Source organism: Mustelus asterias, chromosome 8 (assembly GCF_964213995.1).
Source record: "Mustelus asterias chromosome 8, sMusAst1.hap1.1, whole genome shotgun sequence".
In the NCBI taxonomy this organism is placed as follows: Eukaryota; Metazoa; Chordata; class Chondrichthyes; order Carcharhiniformes; family Triakidae; genus Mustelus; species Mustelus asterias.
In genome coordinates this window covers 119,280,165-119,303,510 of record NC_135808.1, presented here as the reverse complement: position 1 = coordinate 119,303,510, position 23,346 = coordinate 119,280,165, and the positions used below count along the sequence as shown (strand labels likewise).

Below are 23,346 nucleotides of genomic sequence, written 5' to 3'. Positions count from 1 at the left end.
GCGTTGGACTGGGGTAAACACAGTAAGAAGTTTAACAACACCAGGTTAAAGTCCAACAGGTTTATTTGGTAGCAAAAGCCACACAAGCTTTCGGAGCTCTAAGCCCCTTCTTCAGGTGAGTGGGAATTCTGTTCACAAACAGAGCTTATAAAGACACAGACTCAATTTACATGAATAATGGTTGGAATGCGAATACTTACAACTAATCAAGTCTTTAAGAAACGAAACAATGTGAGTGGAGAGAGTATCAAGACAGGCTAAAAAGATGTGTATTGTCTCCAGACAAGACAGCCAGTGAAACTCTGCAGGTCCACACAACTGTGGGAGTTACAAATAGTGGGACATGAACCCAATATCCCGGTTGAGGCCGTCCTCGTGTGTGCGGAACTTGGCTATCAGTTTCTGCTCAGCGACTCTGCGCTGTCGTGTGTTGCGAAGGCCGCCTTGGAGAACGCTTACCCGAATATCAGAGGCCGAATGCCCGCGACCGCTGAAGTGCTCCCCAACAGGAAGAGAACAGTCTTGCCTGGTGATTGTCGAGCGGTGTTCATTCATCCGTTGTCGCAGCGTCTGCATAGTTTCCCCAATGTACCATGCCTCGGGACATCCTTTCTTGCAGCGTATCAGGTAGACAACGTTGGCCGAATTGCAAGAGTATGTACCGTGTACCTGGTGGATGGTGTTCTCACGTGAGATGATGGCATCTGTGTCGATGATCCGGCACGTCTTGCAGAGGTTGCTGTGGCAGGGTTGTGTGGTGTCATGGTCACTGTTCTCCAGAAGGCTGGGTAGTTTGCTGCGGACAATGGTCTGTTTGAGGTTGTGCGGTTGTTTGAAGGCAAGAAGTGGGGGTGTGGGGATGGCCTTGGCGAGATGTTCGTCTTCATCAATGACATGTTGAAGGCTCCGGAGGAGATGCCGTAGCTTCTCCGCTCCGGGGAAGTACTGGACAACGAAGGGTACTCTGTCCACTGTGTCCCGTGTTTGTCTTCTGAGGAGGTCGGTGCAGTTTTTCGCTGTGGCGCGTTGGAACTGTTGATCAATGAGTCTAGCGCCATATCCTGTTCTTATGAGGGCATCTTTCAGCGTCTGGAGGTGTCTGTTGCGATCCTCTTCATCCGAGCAGATCCTGTGTATACGGAGGGCTTGTCCGTAGGGGATGGCTTCTTTAACGTGTTTAGGGTGGAAGCTGGAGAAGTGGAGCATCGTGAGGTTATCCGTGGGCTTGCGGTACAGTGAGGTGCTGAGGTGCCCGTCCTTAATGGAGATGCGTGTGTCCAAGAATGCAACCGATTCCGGAGAGTAGTCTATGGTGAGCCTGATGGTGGGATGGAACTTGTTGATGTCATCATAGAGTTGTTTCAGTGATTGTTCACCATGAGTCCAAAGGAAGAAAATGTCATCGATGTATCTAGTGTATAGCATCGGTTGAAGGTCCCGTGCGGTGAAGAAGTCTTGTTCGAACCTGTGCATGAAGATGTTGGCATATTGAGGTGCGAATGTGGTCCCCATGGCTGTTCCGTGTGTCTGGATGAAGAACTGGTTGTTGAAGGTGAAGATATTGTGGTCCAGGATGAAGCGGATGAGATGTAAAATTGTATCTGGAAACTGGCAGTTGTTGGCGCTGAGCACTGAGGCCGTTGCAGCAATGCCATCGTCATGGGGGATGCTGGTGTAGAGTGCCGAGACATCCATTGTGACGAGGAGTGCTCCTGGTTCAACTGCTCCATGTGTGCCGAGTTTCTGTAGGAAGTCCGTCGTGTCGCGACAAAAGCTGGGGGTTCTTTGTACAATGGGTTTCAGGATGCCCTCGACATAGCCGGAGAGGTTCTCGCACAGGGTCCCATTGCCCGATACGATGGGACGGCCGGGTGTGTTTGCCTTGTGTATCTTCGGGAGGCAGTAGAGATCTCCAACGCGGGGAGTACGTGGGATGAGAGCACGGAGGGTGTTCTGAAGGTCCGGATCAAAGGTCTTGATCAGAGTGTTGAGTTGACGGGTGTGTTCTTTGGTCGGATCTGCAGGTAACTGTCTGTAGTGTTCCTCGTTGTTGAGTTGTCGGTACACTTCTTTGCAGTAATCCGTTCTGTTCAGTATGACGATGGCCCCTCCTTTGTCTGCTGGTTTGATGACAATGTTGCGGTTGGTCTTGAGAGCGTGGATGGCGTTACGTTGTGCTTGGGTGATGTTCGGGGCTGTCTTGTGAGTGCGGCTGATGAATTTGGTGTTGACGCACCTCCTGACGGCTTGGGCATACATGTCAAGTCGAGGGCAGCAGCCTTCCGGAGGAGTCCAATTCGACTCTTTCCTCTTCGGATGCACTGCGGATCTCTCTGTCGGCTGTTCCGGTTCATTGGCTGTCTCATTGTGTTCGTTGTTGGACCAGACCAGCTGCGAAACTCTGCCAAGCAGACGAGACAAAGGAACTACACCATCTACATGCACACCAAGAACAGGAAACTTGAGAAACTCGGCATCACCACCAGCAGCAACCAAGCCTCCCCCGGTACCACAGTAGAAAACAGTACCACTGCAGGGAAGTCCATTGTCAACTTGTCCGACTACACACTTCAACCAGATGAAATCGAAGTTCTCAGCCGAGGGCTTAATTTTTGCCCCACCACCAAAATAGACCCCATCAGTCTCGCAGCAGACACAGAGGAATTCATCAGGCGAATGAGGCTGAGGGAGTTCTTCCACAAACCCCAATAGGCCAACAACGAACACAATCTCTCTGAATTGGACACACGCATCTCCATTAAGGACGGGCACCTCAGCACCTCACTGTACCGCAAGCCCACGGATAACCTCACGATGCTCCACTTCTCCAGCTTCCACCCTAAACACGTTAAAGAAGCCATCCCCTACGGACAAGCCCTCCGTATACACAGGATCTGCTCGGATGAAGAGGATCGCAACAGACACCTCCAGACGCTGAAAGATGCCCTCATAAGAACAGGATATGGCGCTAGACTCATTGATCAACAGTTCCAACGCGCCACAGCGAAAAACCGTACCGACCTCCTCAGAAGACAAACACGGGACACAGTGGACAGAGTACCCTTCGTTGTCCAGTACTTCCCCGGAGCGGAGAAGCTACGGCATCTCCTCCGGAGCCTTCAACATGTCATTGATGAAGACGAACATCTCGCCAAGGCCATCCCCACACCCCCACTTCTTGCCTTCAAACAACCGCGCAACCTCAAACAGACCATTGTCCGCAGCAAACTACCCAGCCTTCTGGAGAACAGTGACCATGACACCACACAACCCTGCCACAGCAACCTCTGCAAGACGTGCCGGATCATCGACACAGATGCCATCATCTCACGTGAGAACACCATCCACCAGGTACACGGTACTTACTCTTGCAATTCGGCCAACGTTGTCTACCTGATACGCTGCAAGAAAGGATGTCCCGAGGCATGGTACATTGGGGAAACTATGCAGACGCTGCGACAACGGATGAATGAACATCGCTCGACAATCACCAGGCAAGACTGTTCTCTTCCTGTTGGGGAGCACTTCAGCGGTCGCGGGCATTCGGCCTCTGATATTCGGGTAAGCGTTCTCCAAGGCGGCCTTCGCAACACACGACAGCGCAGAGTCGCTGAGCAGAAACTGATAGCCAAGTTCCACACACACGAGGACGGCCTCAACCGGGATATTGGGTTCATGTCACACTATTTGTAACTCCCACAGTTGCGTGGACCTGCAGAGTTTCACTGGCTGTCTTGTCTGAAGACAATACACATCTTTTTAGCCTGTCTTGATGCTCTCTCCACTCACATTGTTTCGTTTCTTAAAGACTTGATTAGTTGTAAGTATTCACATTCCAACCATTATTCATGTAAATTGAGTCTGTGTCTTTATAAGCTCTGTTTGTGAACAGAATTCCCACTCACCTGAAGAAGGGGCTTAGAGCTCCGAAAGCTTGTGTGGCTTTTGCTACCAAATTTAACAACACCAGATTTTAACCTGGTGTTGCTAAACTTCTTACTGTGTTTCCTACATTATAACAGTGACTACACTTCAAAAGTACACTGTTGGCTGTGAAGCAATGAGCGATATTCTGAGGTTGCGAAAGGTAAGTGTAAGTCTTTCGCTTTGGGGCAATTAAAGATGTGAAATAACACCTGGCAGAGTTGCTCACATCCCACAAACAAATCAAAGTCATTGAGAAACTTGCCCTGATGTTAAAGGATTGTTTTTAGGGTGCGGTGTGCAAGTCAGGCTTGACGTCACCGGCAGAAGTTGGCTTGAAAGTTTCTTGATAGCGACTATTTCTTGAAGGTTTCATGATATCAACTGCTTTTAACACCAATCGTTTTAATTCATGTAACCAAGAGGATAATTTGCAGGTAAAATAACTGCAGCCTATTAAAGCAGAATACTGCAGATGCTGGAAATCGGAAATAAAGCAGGAAATACTGGGAACACTCAACAGGTCAGGCAGCACCTGTGGAGGGAGAGAAACAGCCGGGAATTTCCAGTCCTCCGATGGATAGGAAGTCAATGGACCTTTGGCTGGTCCATCAAATTTTCCGCCTCACTGTGTACAGTTCTCGTCACCCTATTATAGAAAGGATATTATTAAACTAGAAAGAGTGCAGAAGAGATTTACTAGGATGCTACCAGGACTTGATGGTTTGAGTTATAAGGAGAGGCTGGATAGACTGGGACTTTTTTCTCTGGAGCGTAGAAGGCTGAGGGGTGATCGTAAAGAGGTCTATAAAATAATGAGGGACATAGATAAGGTAGATAGTCAATATCTTTTCCCAAAGGTAGGGGAGTCTAAAACTAGAGGGCATAGGTTTAAGGTGAGAGGGGAGAGATACAAAAGAGTCCAGAGGGGCAATTTTTTCACACAGAGGGTGGTGAGTGTCTGGAACAAGCTGCCAGAGGTAGTAGTAGAGGCGGGTACAATTTTGCCTTTTTGTTTCGACAGTTAGATGGGTAAGATGGATATAGAGGGATATGGGCCAAATGCGGGCAATTGGGACTAGCTTAGGGGTTTAAAAAAAAGGGTGGCATGGACAAGTTGGGCCGAAGGGCCTGTTTCCATGCTGTAAACCTCTATGACCCTATGACCCGCGGCAATTCCCACCATGGGCGAGTCTGGAAATTCCCGGCCACAGTTAACGTTTCAGGTCGATGACCTTTTACAATCAGAAACTCAAGGGTGATCAAAGATCACAGATCTGAAACATTAACTCTTGTTTCTCTCTCTCCGCAGATGCTACCTTGACCTGCTGAGTTTTAAAGCATTTTAAAGCAAGGTCAAACAATCTTAACTTGCTTCCCAGCTCACTTTAAGGAAGGAATTGTAATCTCACACATTTTCTATGGCGGGATACTAAGGGGCACATTAGCATGGCCAATCCATCTAACCTGCACATCTTTGGACTGTGGAAGGAAACCGGAGCGCCCGGAGGAAACACAAGCAAACACGGGCAGAAGGTGCAAACTCCACGCAGACAGCCATCCAAGGCCAGAATTGAACTGGGTCCCTGGAGCTGTGAGACAGCAGTGCTAACCACTGTGCCACTGTGATGCCCCTTGATCAGGACAATCATTTAAGGTGGTTTTATATTGTGGCCCAGTGCAGTTTCTTGGGAGAATGGCATCATAGGACCTGCTGCCATTTTCACAATTGAAGATAATTGCTGGTCTCTCAAAAGCCAGTGGAGTCCAACTGAATGAGGGAGGATCTTATTAAAGATCCAGTGAGCTATGAAAAATTGGGCATTTTTCCCATTGGAGTTACAGAGGGACATAAAAAGAGGCGAATAAAGTCCATCAGACCTCGGCCAACATCTGAAACGGGACTCCTTTTGTATTTCCCAATTGGTTTGACAGATTTATTTTTAAATAGAAACTTGCTGTCTCTGTGGAAGGAAAGAGCCATGGAGTTACTCTGGATTGGCCTGTCAAGACTCTTGGTCGACATCAGAATGTTGATCCTGTCCCTTTAAAATTACACCCAAGAACTTCTGTTGGAGTTAGGCCAACAAACTGGTGTAATCTAACTGGAATGAGGTCTAAGTGTCATCACGAGTTGCAGGCCTGGCAGCTTGTTCCCATCAAAGCTGGAATTCCTACTGGAAATTAAGTGGGAGGAAGAGTGGGGAGGGGGTCATTGGAAGTGTCTGAAAATATAGTCTACCCTAGCACCTCCGAGCTCAAGAGACACCAGATCACCCCTGATCCCCAGAGTTGCTCTGGGTGTCGAAGGAGCTCTTAAAAATGTCAAAACCAAATGCGTTATAAAATTGATTGCAAATTTCAGAACTTTCAATGCCATTCACTTCTCTTTTTGAGAAGTGTGATGTAAGTGAACTCCGAGGCTTGCTGTCACCAGCGTTCACACAGGCTCCACATACTCTAGGAGCCTGCCAAAATGATTCAAGTGATGCTGCAGCTGTAACACTGATCAGATCAGAGGCACAGATTTACAACAGCCTCCTGAGAGCAGAGAAGGCTGAAGGGAGGGGACCTGATTGAGATGTACAAAATTATGAGAGATATAGAGTAGAGAGGTAGAGGGGTCAATAACCGGGGTGGGGGGGGGGGGGCATAGATTGAAGGTAAAGCGCAAGAGATTTAGGGGGGATTTGAGGAATCAAGTCTGTATGACTATTCTTTCATCTTTGGAGGTTAAAATTGCCCCTAAAGGATCTGGGTTCATTCTTTTCACTGGATACGTGGTGACAGAGAAAAGCACAGCAGTGTTTAGATGCACAAACATGTGAATTAGAATCATAGAATCATAGAATTCCCACAATGCAGAAAGAGGCCATTCGGTCCATCAAGCAAGCACGGTGGCATAGTGGTTAGCGCTGCTGCCTCACAGCACCAGGGACCCAGGTTCAATTCCTGGCTTGGGTCACTGTCTGTGGGGAGTCTGCACATTCTCCCCATGTCTGTGTGGGTGTGCTCCGGTTTCTTCCTTGTTGATCCTTAAGAGGCCCTACTCTCTCCCTAGTTACTCGTTTGCCCTTTATGTATTTGTAGAAGCTGTTTGGATTCTCCTTTGCCTTAGCTGCCAAAGCAATCTCGTGTCCCCTTTTTGCCCTCCTGACTTCTTTCTTAACTCTATTGTGACAACCTCTATATTCTTCAAGGGATTCACTTAATCTCAGCTGCCTATGCATGTCATATGCCTCCTCCAAAAATGTGTGGGTTAGGTGGATTGGCCATGCTAAATTGCCCCTTAGTGTCAGGGGGACTAGCCAGGGTAAATACATGGGGCTCTGGGGATAGGACCGGGTGGGCTCGTGGTTGGTTCAGACTCGATGGGCCGAATGGTCTCCTTCTGCACTGCAGGATTCTATGATTCTATTCTACGAGCCTGCTCCGACAATAAGCCCACCCAGGTCCTTTCTCCATAACTCCATGTATTTATCCCGTTAATCTCCCTGACACTAAGCGGCAATTTAGCATGGACAATCCACCTAACCCGCACATCTTTGGAGTTTGGATTAGATTATTCAATTTTTTTTTTAACTAACAGTTGAGCACAGCAACTATTTTCTAATAAAATCCAGTGTCAGCACAAAGTTTAAATATATATATATATATTTTAAATATATATAAAACGTTTATTTTCCATTCTTGTTCAGTTTGCAGTCAAAGGCTGAATTTTATGTGTCCCGTCCCCAAACTCCCACCCCTGCCCCGTCCCACTTTCATACCGGCTGGGGAGGGAGCAGAAAATCCAGCCCAGGTTTTTGTTAATGCTAACAAGATAACTTTTCCAGTAAAATCATTGCTTCCAGTTCCCCCAGTTTATTTTCCCACACTCAGCACTGCAATATTTTTAAACACTGCCCAATTTCCTTTTATCTTTTGTCTAAGCTACCTTTACCTCATTATTTTTCCTGTTTGGACCAGTCCTGATGCCTTATCCATCTAGCTAAATCATTTTCTACGTAAATAAGATCTTATCTATCTGTCTACCTTTTTCTGATAACCTTGCCTGTTTATTTTTATATTCTCAGTCCCCTTTTTCTAGTTTAACAGCCTTACACATTCCATGCTGCCAGAACGTTAACACCCAGCCTGTTTAGTTAACATAGGAACATATGAAAATAAGAACTAGGAGCAGGAATAGGCCACCTGGCCCCTTGAGCCTGCTCCGCCATTCAATAAGATCATGGCTGATCTTTTCATGGACTCAGCTCCACTTACCCGCCCGCTCACCATAATCCTTAATTCCTTTACTGTTCAAAAATTGATCTATCCTTGCCTTAAAAAGATTCAATGAGGTAGCCTCAACTGCTTCACTGGGCAGGGAATTCCACAGATTCACCACCTTTTGGGTGAAGAAGTTCCTCCTCAACTCAGTCCTAAATCTGCTCCCCCTTATTTTGAGGCCATGTCCCCTAGTTCTAGTTTCACCTGCCAGTGGAAATAACCTCCCTGCTTCTATCTTGTCTATTCCCTTCATAATCTTATATGTTTCTATAAGATCTCCCCTCATTCTTCTGAATTCCAATGAGTATAGTCCCAATTTACTCAGTCTCTCCTCATAAGCCAACCCTCTCAACTCCAGAATCAATCTAGTGAATTTCCTCTACACCCCCTCCAGTGCCAGTATATCCTTTCTCAAGTAAGAAGACCAAAACTGTACACAGTACTGCAGGTGTGGCCTCACCAGCACCTTATACAGCTGCAACATAACCTTGCTGTTTTTAAACTCCATCCTTCTAGCAATGAAGGACAAAATTCCATTTACCTTCTTAATTACCTGCTGCACCTGCAAACCAACTTTTTGTAATTCCTGCACAAGGACACCCAGGTCCCTCTGCACAGCAGCATGCTGCAGTTTACCATTTAAATAATAGTCCATTTTGCTATTATTCCTACCAAAATGGATGACCTCACGTTTACCAACATTGTACTCCATCTGCCAGACCCTCGCCCACTCACTTAGACTATCTATATCCCTTTGCAGACTCTCAGTGTCCTCTGCACACTTTGCTCTGCCACTCATCTTAGTATCATCTGTGAATTTTGACACTACGCTTGGTCCCCAACTCCAAATCATCTATGTAAATCTGTGTAGAGCCCTTCCTTGTGGAATAGCTTCTATCTTTCCCAAAACTAGTGCCATTTCCCAAAAACAGAATCCCTCTTTCTGACGGAACTCCTTCAGCCATGGATTGATTTCCCAAATTTTCCCATCATTCCCTTTTCCAACCTGCGATAAGGGAATAATTTTGAGATTACCTGAAGTTCGTTTCTAAAACTGTTTCCCAATCCTCAAAATTCATTCTGAAGAACCTCGAGCTTCTCTTTACTTACTTCAATGGCCCCTACATGAACCATGATATCTCCCCATTGCGCTCCAACCAGACCCCCACCCCCGCTCCCCCCATTGCCCAAACTTTTCCAGCCTATTTGATACTAAAATTTATTTATTAGTGTCACAAGTTGGCTTACATTAACACTGCAATGAAGTTACTGTGAAAATCCCCTAGTTGCCACACTCCGGCACCTGTTCGAGTACACTGTGAGAGAATTTAGCATGGCCCAATACACCAAACCAGCACATCTTTCAGACTGTGGGAGGAAACCAGAGCACCCGGAGGAAACCCACGCAGACACGGGGAGAACGTGCAAACTCCACACAGACAGTGACCCAAGCCGGGAGTCGAACCGGGTCCCTGGCGGTGTGAGGCAGCAGTGGTAAGCACTGTGCCACCTTGCCACTCCTACTGTTCTTTAGCCCAAACCTTCTTACTATTGAATTCCCCACCTCTGCTTTAGCTGGAGCCTCTAATGTGCTTGAGAGCTGAAGTGGCTCTGGGCACTCCTGTTGTACCTATCCCCTTCAGCCTCTTCCCAAATCCTCAGATTTCCACCTGTCTTTCAATCCTAGCTCGCATCAGTGTGAATATTCTCTCACTCACACATTTCAGAAATTGCTCTCTGATTGTGGTGTAGCAGGGCACTCACTTGGAGAAGGTACCGGAAAGCTTTGATTAAGCCCATGCAAGTCTGACTCAAAGCCGAACAACTGTTTCCCAATGTAAAAAAACCTTTTAGCAATGTAACTAGGTTTTATCCATCACACTCTGTAAACCCAAATAAAGTCAACCCATGTATTACAGAGACACATGGTCATAAATGTCCATAGATCAATAGCTCAGTAAACATGTTTATTGGTGGGAGGGTGTGCGACATTGCAGGTCCCTTTGTAACAAATATAAAGTGGTTATCACAACATAAAGTCACACAACTTTGTTTTGAAGTTCTTGTACCTCACGTCCTTCATTCCTGTGCCAGAAGTCTGTAAATATTGTTGACTGTCTGTGCTTATCCCACTCTCACTCTTTCCTATTTAACTCTTTCAGGAGTAGGTTTCAGCTATGGGAACACTGGGAGGAATATGCTAGTTTTATCCATGACTGTCAGATCCTTGGAAGGTTCGAATGAATTGCATTGCTTCTGCTTCCACATGTAGTGGATGCATCTGCTCTTAGGATGCATGCAACTCTGGTAGGACCACATATATTATAGATCCCTATTTCATCGTGGGCTGCCTTCTTGAACAATGCGTTTTACGTGGATTCTTTCACTGACTGCTTGCCAGGCTAATTTACAAAGCATGAAAAAAGCAATCATATGACTGTGAAAGTGAAGGCCTGTAGACCAGGCTGTTTAAGGGTGACAGGTTCTCTCTGAGAGATTAGTGAACTAGTTGAGTTTATAACCAGGTTGATTAAATTGAGTTTCACAGGTGACATGGTGGCACAGTGGTTGGCACTGCTGCCTTGCAACGCCAGGGACCTGGGTTTGATTCCTGGCTTGGGTCACTATCTGTGTGGAGTTTGCACGTTTGTCTGCGTGGGTTTCGTCAGGGTGCTCCGGTTTCCTCCCACAGTTCGAAAGATGTGCTGGTTTGGTGTATTTAGCATGCTCCCTCAGTGTACCCAAATGGGCGCCAGGGTGTGGCGACTAGGGGTTTTTACAGTAGCTTCATTGCAGTGTTAATGTAAGCCTACTTGCGACTGATAAATAAATTTTTGCTTTAAAACTTGCATGTGAAATTTCAACGTCGAAGTGGCTTGTTGCGTTTCTTCACCATCGCATCACCATTTCCATATTACAAATATCTAGTTGATAGAATCGCTTTCTGTGCTTTTTCATTGCTTTTCCTCTTTAAGTCTCTCTGCACTGCTCCCTGACCAGGAGGGCAGTGAGGTTTCCTGTTTGCAGGCCTCTGGCCAATGTTGCTCTGTATTCTGGGAGTGTGCAGTATAAATCTCCTTCACATCTTCCCTCCAACCTTGAAGGTTGAAGTGCTTGGTCTTCCTGCAAGGGATTCCTTGGAAAGTCATTTGTAACATGTAGACAAGAAAATATTCTGCACCAACATACTACATGTGGAAACCTATTGAGCACGTGTTAATCTGCTAACTGGGCCCATCTGAATAACAACAGATTTAAAGTCATAGAGGTTTACAGCATGGAAACAGGCCCTTCGGCCCAACTTATCCATGCCGCCCTTTTTTTTTAAACCCCCAAACTAATCCCAATTGTCTGCATTTGGCCCATATCCCTCTATATCCATCTTACCCATGTAATTGTCTAAACACTTTTTAAAAGACAAAGTTGTACCCGCCTCTACTACTACCTCTGGCAGCTTGTTCCAGACACTCACCACCCTCTGTGTGAAAAAATTGCCCCTCTGGACACTTTTGTATCTCTCCCCTCTCACCTTAAACCTATGTCCTCTAGTTTTAGACTCCCCTACCTTTGGGAAAAGATATTGACTATCTACCTTGTCTATGCACCTCATTATTTTATAGACCTCTATAAGATCACCCCTCGGACTCCTACGCTCCAGAGAAAAAAGTCCCAGTCTATTCAGCCTCTCCTTATAACTCAATCCATCAAGTCCCGGTAGCATCCTAGTAAATCTTTTCTGCACTCTTTCTAGTTTAATAATATCCTTTCTATAATAGGGTGACCAGAATTGCACACTGTATAGCAAGTGTGGCCTTACCAGTGTCTTGTACAACTTTAACAAGACGTCCCAACTTAGAAGGACATAACATGACACCCTCTGAAATAACTCCTCAGAGGCCTGTGTCCCTTCACCAGATTCCCTTTATTTACAAACGTAACTCCACTCTTAAGAGTACTTCAGATACAAAGTCAGAATCTGGACTGCCAGTAGTCCTGACACTCCCATATTTATATACAGGTGAGGCCCTCTGATAGGGCAGGCAATCATTACCTCAATCAGGGAGCTCATACACCAAGAGTTAAACATCATGGACCTCGCTGAGGTCATTACATCCTCCTTTTTGATAATGATAGCATGCCAATGCTAACTAGCTGTGGGCAGCACGGTGGCACAGTGGTTATCACTGCTGCCTCATTGTGCCATTGCCCCTTGGAGTCTGCGCCTTCTCCTCGTGTCTCTGCGGGTTTCCTCTGCGTGCTCCTGTTTCCCCCCACTTTCTGAAGGGTGCGTGGTTAGGTGCATTGGCTATGCTAAATTTTCCCTCAGTGTGCCCGAATAGGCACCAGAGTGTGGCGAGTGGGGGATTTTCACAGTAACTTCATTGCAGTGTTAATGTAAGCCTACTTGTGACTAATAAATAAACTTAACTTTGCCTATCGAGGTAACAATATTTAGGAGGAGATGGTAGCATCATGGTAATGTCACTGGACTAGTAATCCAGAGAGCCAGGGTAATGCTCTGGGGGGCCTGATTTGAATCCCACCACAGCAAATGGTGAAATTTGAATTCAATAAAAATCTGGAATTAAAAGTAGATTGTTGTCAAAACCCATCTGGTCCCCTAATGTCCTTAATGGCCAGCCAGCAACACCCATGTCCCATGAATGAATTTTTTAAAATGCTAACTTGCTGTGCTTTATGTATCAGGATTCCAATGTCCGTGTGGAGTTATCGGGTTATCGCTGTGCTTTACCTATCAGGGTATCAATGCTAACTAGCTGTGCTTTACCTATCAGTGTGTCAATGCTAACTAGCTGTGTTTAACCTATCAGGGTATCAATGCTAACTAGCTGTGTTTAACCTATCAGGATATCAATGCTAACTAGCTGTGTTTAACCTATCAGGATATCAATGCTAACTAGCTGTGCTTTACCTATCAGGATATCAATGCTAACTCACTGTGTTTAACCTATCAGGGTGTCAATGCTAACTAGCTGTGCTTTACCTATCAGGATATCAATGCTAACTCACTGTGTTTAACCTATCAGGGTATCAATGCTAACTAGCTGTAATTTACCTATCAGAGTATCAATGCTTACTTTCTGTGAACCGTTTTTAAATCAGTGGTTAGTCAATTTAACCGAGACAAGTGTGAACCATCCTGGTAATCGTCACTCTGGGGGTTCTCCTTCCCACATTTGTTTGACCTTTAAGTCTTTATTTGCTGAGCAGTGCTGTATTTTATCCAGAGTATTTGAAAATTTGTGGTGCACATTACGTTTTGTAACATAATTGCATAAATATCGCAAAATAGCAAGTGTAACGCCCATTTAAATTGAATGATATTACACTTGGTATTTTAGGTTTATAATTTTTTTTCATTCTGTTCTGGTAAACTAGTGCTGCACAATTACCCCAGTAGGATGGAGAGGATTGAAGTCAAGGCATCTGATCATTTACAGGGTACATTCTTGTCATTCTTCTATCCCTGCAGAGGTCCCAGAAGTGACTAAAACCTCCTCCCAGATCCAGCCTACTCAATCTGGCACTAACAGGGCAAGGGTACTCGCTGGCACACAGGACACAGACATACACAACTCACCAATACCCCACTCCCACAACTCACAACATCAAATATATTGCTATATGCGTGGGGGCCAATACTGAAGTTATAATGATTTTAATGTTTATTTATCGGAGACACAATAACAGACAGCAATGTGATAATGACCTGATAATGTATATTTTTTAAAGTTTTATTTATTAGTGTCACATTAACACTGCAATGAAGTTATGTGAAAATCCCCTAGTTGCCACCTGTTCGGGTACACTGAGGGAGAATTTGGCACGGCCAATGCATCTAACCAGCACGTCTTTCGGACTGTGGGAGGAAACCGGAGCACCCGGAGGGAACCCACGCAGACACGGGGAGAACATGCAGACTCTGTGCAGACAATAACCCAAACTGGGTATTGAACCCAGGTCCCTGGCGCTGTGAGGCAACAGTGCTAACCACTTGCCACCCTATTTGTAATATAATATTTGTAATATTGATTGAGGGATAAATATTGACACCCCCATCCTTCTCTGAAACTGATAGTCTTTGACATCAACCTGAAGCAGCAGACTCGGTTTAAAGCCTTATTTAAAAGCTCTGCCTTCACCAGTGAAGCACTGAGGCAGGAATTCTACCCACTGAGCCACATAGCTGTCACACCAACCACACTAGGGAGGGCAGTAAAGACTATAAAGCAACCTAGGAGTTACAGTAGAGATTTAAATAACATTTACAAACGCCCAGAACTATGGAACTGAAATACAGACAAGTGTAAAGTCTTACATGTTGGGAAAAGAAAAATTAAGGACATATTTAATCACTTATGTTGTAATGTATAGTTAAGGGATGAAAGAAATTTGGGTGTGCTTGTGGACTCGAGGCTGGAGATATCTAACCATTGTGATCAACCATGCAAACAGGATGTTGAACTAAACATGGGACTATCATGTTGATATTGTCAAGTTTTACACACCACGACCGCATTACAGGTCTGTAATACACAGGAGGAACATCTGAGTGAGGCTTGGGAGTGATGCAGAGAAGAGTTCTGACGTTCATCCCCTAATAGCAGAGGTTTTAATAGCAAATGAAAGGGTAGAGAAACAGGGGATTGAAATTCACCTGGGAATGATAAATGGGTGCTCTGCATCAGCTACCAGTTTAACTCTCCCCCCCCTCCCAGATTTCTCTTCCCTTTCAGGTGGAGAGAGAAACAAGGTACCAATTTGATATTGTCTGTTTTACATTTCTGCCTAATTCAAGTGTCACTTCTTTAAATTCAGTCAGCTGGATGAGCCAAATAGACTTACCAATCTGATCTTAACTTTGCGTCTTTAGTGACTATATAATAACTGTGGACCCTCGGAGATCCATTTAGGTTTTCCAAGAAACAAAAGTCTGAAAACACGTACCAACAGACTCAAGAACAGCTTCTTCCCTGCTGTCATCAGACTTTTGGACGGTCCTACCATATATTAAACTTTCTCTTCACCCTACCTGTAACTGCGACACTATATTCCGTACCCTATCCTTTTCCTTTAGGATTTTTAAGTTAAGGTGCAGACTCCGCACAGACAGTGACTCAAGCCGGGATTTGAACCCGGGTCCCTACCACTGTGAGGCAGCATTACTCATCACTGTGCCACCGTGCCACCCTTATGTACTGCATGAGCGGGTATGTTTTGCCTGTCTAATACACAAGAAACAATACTTTTCACTGTATCCCGGTACATGTGACAATCAAATCAAATCAATTTGCAAAACATTTTTAATCTTGAGAATATCTGACATATTTTCCTTTATGTTTACTACTGTTCCTCTACCTTTTGCCCACCTTGTCTTTGTGGCTGTAGCTTTAATTCTCTAATCTGTTGATTGAACTATGGCTGCTTCCTAACCTGATGTGGAAATGCCGGTGTTGGACTGGGGTAAACACAGTAAGGAGTCTAAGTCATAGGAGACTGCCCGTCACAGTAAGGAGTCTACTTCCTAACCTGACCAGGTAAAGCTGACACGAAAAGTGCTGATTTTAAGTTGGCTGTGCGATCTGTGTAAAACAGTCCCAAGTGAGCAAACTAAAAATAAAATGTGTTCAAGTTTTTGAACACCTTATCAGTTTGAAAGAATGAAGCTGTGGTGGATAAATTGTACACCATTCGCACAGAGTTTCAACTGAATGTTTGAACTGCCGGTTCTGGCACCATTTTAGCCCATTATTTCCCTCTAGTGGTTAGGATAGGTTTTACATCATTTCAAAGCAACGGTTTCATAGACTCATAGAATCCCTACAGTACAGAAGGAGGCCATTTGGCCCATCAAGTCTGTACTGACCACAATCCCACCCAGGCCCTAATCCTGTAATCCCGCACATTTACCCTGCTAACCCCGCTGACACTAGAGTCAATTTAGCATTGCTAATCCATCTAACAGTCTGCACATCTTTGGACAGTGGGAGGAAACCGGAGCACCTAGAGGAAGCCCATATAGACACGGGGAGAATGTGCAAACTCCACAGAGACAGTGACTCAAGGCTGGATTTGAACCTGGGACCATGGTGTTGTGAGGCAGCAGTGCTAACCACTGTGCCACCGTGCTGTCCCATGGAGAGGTTCACAGAGAGAGGTTAGCAAGGATATATTGGCCTGGGAGGGAGTGCACATTAAATTTACCCGAATGTGTTAAATTTACACAAACCTGGGCCATATTCTCTGGAATATAAAAGACTAATGGGTGATTTGATCCAAGTTTTCAAGATATTAAGGGAACTTGCTAGGAAAGATGAAGAGAAATTATTTCCCCAGTTGATGACCTTCAACTCCTCCAAGCCTCTCCACCATCTCCAATGTTCAAGTGAGGAGTGCAATGGTATATTCACAACCCCCTGAAGCTGCCACAATGCTCAAGAAGCTTAACCACATCAAGGACAGGGTGCCTCTTGCTATTTGTTTCCATATCTATCCCCCGCAATGCCAGCATGCTGTACCCACAATGATTAAAATGTACAGAATGTCATGCAGCAGCTCACCAATGTTACTTTGACAGTACTTGCCGACCCTGTGACCTCTACCACCAAGGAAAAGAGTGACACAATCTCTCCATCATATCCAACTGACATGCCATCATCCTGGGCATATGATTCTTCCTTTATTGCTGCTGAGTTCATATTCTGGCATTCCCTAGTTTAAGGGAAGCACCAACACAACATGACCTGCAAAAGTTATAGGAGACTGCCCGTCACCTTCTCAGGGCAATTGAAGATGGGCAATAAATGCCACCTTGTTAGTTTTGGCCACATCCTGAGTATAGGCAGTGCACAAATGCAAAACTGTATACAGGTCCGTAAGGTATTCTGGTCGAGGAATTTGCAAATTGTGGTTGGAAATAAGCAATATTCTGCTCCCGATATTCTGTGTATAATGTGTACCTTATTACACAAAGGAAAACCAACAACCATCCAGTTCACCTCCTAACATCCATGTAGTTTCATGAGAGTGGGGTTGCCGACATACTTTGCCAAGGTTTTCTACCAATCATTCTACCACAGATCTGGACATAGTTCAAATGGCCCCATCTCCTCTCCCCCAACCATTCCTCCCACCGCCCCCCCACCCCCCATCGAGTCTGCTCCTCCAATCAATAAAATCATGGCTGACCTAATCCTGATCTAAATTCCATGCTCCTGCCTGGTCCTCCTCACCCCGTGACTCCCCTATCATTCAAGCATCAGTCTGTCTCAGTCTTGAGTATACTCAATGATTCAGCCTCCACAAAGCTCAAGGATAGATAATTCCAAAGGTTCATGGTCCACTAAAAGAAGAAAATCCTCCACGTACAAGAACACAAGAAACAGAAGCAGGAGTAGACGTGGCCGCGATTTAACGGCTGCACGAGCCACAAGCACAAATCCCTTCAAGGCCGCTAAATATTCCAAGAGGCCAAAACCGGGATTGGCCATGAAGGGTGTGAATCTGATTAGCACATTTATAATAAATTTAAATATGATTAGTGGACTTAACACTGCTACTTCCAACCTCACCGTATGTCCCAGATCAGCGCCAATCACTGCTGGTTTCCAAATCCAAAAAACACCCATTGTGACCATGCCAGGGATGCCCACAGTGAGGTATAGCCCCCAGATAGCGTGGGACATGGCTGGGCACTGCCAGAGTGGCAGTGCCAAGGACAGTCCGTCTGGAGAGCTGCATTGGGGGGGTTGGGAGGGCGTTCCCATTATGTTTTGGGGGGGCATGCTCATGGGGGCGTGAGGGGGTGGTGCCTGCATTGAGATGGCGCCCTGATCTTCGAGGGTGGGTGGACCTGGCATGATGCTTGTGGGGGGGTGAGTTGGGCCAGAATCTTTGAAGGGGATGGGGGGGGGAGGGGGGGGGGCGATGCCGTGAAGGGGCGATGCCAGTGTTGCGCCAATGCTTGTGGTGGGGGAGGTGGTGGAGTGCTTCAATACCAGGGGAGGGGGCTGTTTTTGATTATTCTGGTGCTTGCATCGAGGGGGTGGTGTCCTGATCTTTGTGTTGCGGGAGGGAGGGGTGTCCCAATGCTCAGGGAGGGGATCCTGCCATCCATGAGAGTTTGGGCGTGTCCTTTAATTTATCTTTAAGATCGGGGTGCCTTTTTTATTCCCACCGTTGCCATCGTGTTTGGCCCCACCCCTCCAGCTGGCCCTGTGATGCGTGCCAACACTCTGAAATTGAGGCAAGGAAAGGTGTCTGCATTGCCAGTGAGTTTCACATAGCTTTCCTCACCTGTTCCATATATCCCAGTGAGCCTGCTCTACCATTCAATATGATCATGGCTGATCTTGAACTTCAACTCCTTAATAACTGGCCTCTTATCCTCAGACTGTGGCCTGTTTTAGATTTCCAGGGAAAACAATCTCTCAGGGCTGAATTTTCACTCCTGAATCGAGAGTGTGCAGTCACTGAAATTCCGGTCTCCGTAAGCCCAGCCCAGGAGATGCTGCCCTGATCAGTCGGATTTTCATTCCGGCAGGCTGGTGGGTGGGCGTTAGCGGAAGTTGGACCTGTTGCCCCCATACAGTGTTGCCAGGCAGCTGCAGGGGCTGCTGTGCGGTGCTGGGCTATGTGAAAGGCCCACCTCGGTGAAACAGGACTTCGTTGTAGCAGTATAAAAAAATATAGAACTGAAAACAACCCTCCAGCCCTCACACACACCAAACACTCCCCATGCTTCCTCCATGCAAACTCGTGCCATCTTATTCTCCCCACCCACCCCCAGGGCCCTACAAACCCTCCGTGCTAACCTATACTCCTCTGCATATCCCCATTATAGCCCTTATGCTAACCCATACTGCCCCACCCACCACCCTTTGCCCTTACATCCTCCATTCTAATTCACCCAATAGTTACAATGGGCAGGCCTCAGGACCCATGCTGAGATAAAAGAACATCAAGTTCCACGTCTATTGCAAACTTTAATTTTTTTTAAACTCTCATTCATAAAAACATATTCATTGCATTTACATCCCTGCAAGTACACAATCTCTTATAAAAACAAATATTTCATTCAAGTGTTTAATCCCTTAAAAAACAAACTTTATATTCATTGACCCATGCCCATACCATGGCGGCACGGTAGCACAGTGGTTAGCACTGCTGCTTCACAGCTCCAGGGTCCCGGGTTCAATTCCCGGCTCGGGTCACTGGCTGTGTGGAGTTTGCATATTCTCCTCGTGTCTGTGTGGGTTTCCTCCGGGTGCTCCGGTTTCCTCCCACAGTCCAAAGATGTGCGGGTTAGGTTGATTGGCCAGGTTAAAAATTGCCCCTTAGAGTCCTGAGATGCGTAGGTTAGCGGGATTAGCAGGTAAATATGTGGGGATAGGGCCTGGGTGGGATTGTGGTCGGTGCAGACTCGATGGGCCGAATGGCCTCCTTCTGCACTGTAGGGTTTCTATGATTCTATGAATGACTCTATAAGCACTTGAAGCTATCAATCAAATTGTGAACTGACAGGTACTCCAAAATGATAATGATAAGTTGTGAAATCAATTGAGCAGCACAAATCCTGTAATGATAAGCCTCAGGCAGATTTCAACAGACAGAATGAAATAGCAAGCACTGACTCATTTTTGCATTCAGTTTTCTTCTCAAAAACTTAAAGGCCAGGAGATTTCAATCTATTGACAAATTGATAGTTAACTTGACAGATTGGCAGTTTTTGTTGATTTGCGTAAGGGATGTTGGGGGCATCATTGGTTTGGCTAGGATTTATTTCCCATCCTTAATTGCCCTTGAGAAGGCGGTGGTGAGCTGCCTTCTTGAATAACTGCAGTATTTGCTTTGCAAGAACACTCACTTTTAGGAAGGGGTTCCAGGATTTTGACCCAGCGACTGCGAAGGAACGGAGATATATTTCCAAGTCAGGCTGGGGTGTGGCTTGGAGGGGAAGTTGCAGATGGCGGTGTTCCCGTGCATCTGGTACCTTTGTCCTTCTAGGTGGTAGAGTTTACAGGTTTGGAAGGTGCTGTCTAAGGAGCCTTGGTGAGTTGCTGCATTGGTTCTTTTATATGGTACACACTGCTGCCACTGTGTGGTGGTGGAGGGAGTGAATGTTAAAGGTGTTGGATAGGTTACCAGCCGTATGGGCTGGTTTGTTCTCTATGGTGTCGTACTTCTCAAGTGTCACAGGAGTTGCACTAATCCAGGCAAGTGGGAAGTATCCCACATCAGTTTTCTTGCTGGAAACAACACTCTGCCATTTTCTGCTGAGATTTTAACCCATAGTTAATTAATTGCATGTTTCGCATGAACTCAGATTGCAAAATAAAATCTTAACAGCCTGGAACTTGCTCAACTTCAGCTCATTAGGTAAATATGTAAATTATTGAGTTTCTTTCATTCATGCCCAGGACGTCAGCTTCACTGGCTCAGACAGCAATGATTGCCCATCCGTAATTGCCCTAAGAAGGTGGTGAGGGTGAGCTGCCTTCTTCAATCGCTGCAGCCCATTTGGGCTGAATAGACCCACACAGTGTCATTAGGGAGTTGCAGGATTTTGATCCAGTGACAATGAAGGGATGACAGTGTAGTTAAGTAGGGCTGGCGAGTGGCTTGGAGAGGAATATGCAGGCAATGGATGGTGTTCCCAAGCATCTACTTCCCTTACCTTTCTAGGTGGTAGATGTCACGTGTTCAGAAGATGCTGTCAAAGAAGCCTAGGTGAGTTGCTGCTGTGCATCTTGTAGATGGGACACGCCTCTGCCACTATGTGTTAGTGGTGGAGTGCGTGAATGTTTAAGGTGGTGGATGTGGTGCCAATCAAGCGGACTGCTTTGTCCGGGATGATGTCAAGCTTCTTGAGTGTTGTTGGAGCTGCATTGATCCAGACCAATGGACAGAATTCCATCACACTCATGATCTGTGCCTTGTAGATGGTGGGCAGGCTTTGGGCATCTGGAGGTGAGTTTCTCTCGGCAGAATTCCCAGCCTCCGACTTGCTATTGTAGCCACAGTATTCATGAGGCTAGTCCAATTCAGTTTCTAGTCAATACTAATCCCAGGATGTTGATAGTGGGGGATTCAGCTATGAGAATGCCATTGGATGTCAAGGAGAGATGGTTTAATTTCTTCTTGGATATGGCCATTGCCTGGCACTTGTGTGGCACAAATGTTACTTGCCACCTATCAGCCCAAGTATGAATATTGTGCAGGTCTTGCTGCATTTGAACGTGGACTGCTTCAGTATCTGAGGAGCTGTGAATGGTGCTGAACGTTGTGCAGTCATCGGTGAACATCACCACTTCTGACGCTATGATGGAGGGAAGGTCATTGATGAAGCAGCTGAAGATGGCTGTGCCGAGGGCACTACCCTGAGGAACACAGTGATGTTAGATGGACATTATATTATGTCTGACCATTATGCAAAATAACTCAGAATAACAGAGAGGCAAACTTGAACGCCTTTATTTTATCGCCATCTATCCAGAGGCAGAGGTGTTCTGATTTTTAAAATGGGCTCTGGGGTGTTTCCCCAAACTTTTAGTTTGTGAGGTCAATTTTTAAAGTGACTCACAGCAAACTGTCTTTCAAACTAAGTCAGAAGCATAGTTTATTCAGACATTCAAGCCCAAGGGGTGGTCACAACTTCATACGCATACACACAAGCACATAATAAGATGAGAAAGAGCAGTCCTAACAACTTAAAAGAAAAAGAACTACAGACATGGTTAACAGTTCATGTTAGCTACGACTCTCACCACCTTTTACATATGCATCATAGAAAGCATTCCTTCTGCTTGGATCACAGCTTGGTATGGCTCCTGCTCTGCCCAAGACCGCAAGGAACTACAAAAGGTCGTAAATGTAGCCCAGTCCAACACGCAAACCAGCCTTCCATCCATTGACTCTGTCTACACTTCCCACTGCCTCAGCAAAGCAGCCAGCATAATTAAGGACCCCACGCACCCCAGACATTCTCTCTTCCACCTTCTTCCTTCGGGAAAAAAGTACAAAAGTCTGAGGTCCCTACCAACTGACTCAAAAACAGCTTCTTCCCTCCTGCTGTCAGACTTTTGAATGGACTTACCTTGCATTAAGTTGATCTTTCTCTACATCCTAGCTATGACTGTAACACTATATTCTGCACTCTTTTGTTTCCTTCTCTATGAACGGTACGCTTTATCTGTACAGCATTGTATGTTAATACATGTGACAATAATAAATCAAATCAAAAATCATTTGATTGCCAGAGTCCAGAAGTCAGAGTCCATTGAGGGTTCCAACACTGAGGATTTACATTTCAGGCGGGTTCAGTTAGCTGAAACAGGAGTTGCAGAATTCCTTTAAAGCTGACAGTGGCACAATGAGATGAGGTTGGTGTCGAGAGACTTTGTCTGTTCAGCAGGTGATGGCAAGAACTTTCCAGAGGAACAGGTTTTGAGGAGGTTTAGCCTTGATGGAGGCTGTTGGTCAGTCTGGAGTCCTGCTGTGGTGTTTACAGACCACAGGTTAAACTGCAGACTGAGTTGTGAGTCCAGAAATGTAATATTAAAACCTTCCAAAGTCAGAAGCTTGGGTCAAGTGATGGTGTCCGTTAATGAGTCAGTTGCAGGCCATCAAGGAGCTTCTATGCCTCGAGTCAAAATCCACGTTAGGAGATGGATGGTTTCTACTGGTGCCCCTGCAGGTACAATGAGTTTTAATGGCTCTCCCCTTGTTATAAGACCTGGCTAGGGAGATAGATCATCTCCTGCTGCCTGGTTTTGTTAATTGGAATGTATTAACACAATGAGAGGTGTGCGATTCCAATTAGTCGGGAATTTCCAGAAACTGTAGCCAACTTATAAACTGTGAGACCTGTAGCAGCCAGCCTTTGGTTCAACCAAGTCCACTTTTTTGAATAGGCAATCAGGTAAAGTCTGATTTAAACCATTTCTGATCTCTTTCATGTCTTAAGGACATGACATTATAGAATGGAAACAAAAAATCTTCTGTATGCTTGTTTTAACGAGTCCAATGCCTTATTCTCAACAATGTTGTTTATGAATGGGTAGATTACATAGTTTAAAATAGTGCAGACACTAAGTTAGCATGTAAGAAATTGCATTAAATTAGATGCAG

At 45.6% G+C, this 23,346-nt stretch overlaps 1 protein-coding gene across 1 annotated transcript in view; it reads left to right on the top strand.

The window, feature by feature from the left end:
- Positions 1-20,249: 20,249 nt before the first annotated feature.
- The window catches only part of LOC144497493 (choline transporter-like protein 3), a 133,644-nt gene continuing 130,547 nt past the window's right edge, over positions 20,250-23,346 (top strand). The window contains exon 1 of the mRNA XM_078218843.1: positions 20,250-20,268. The gene's annotated coding sequence lies outside the window, so the exon portion shown is untranslated. The remainder of the gene's footprint in view (positions 20,269-23,346) is intronic.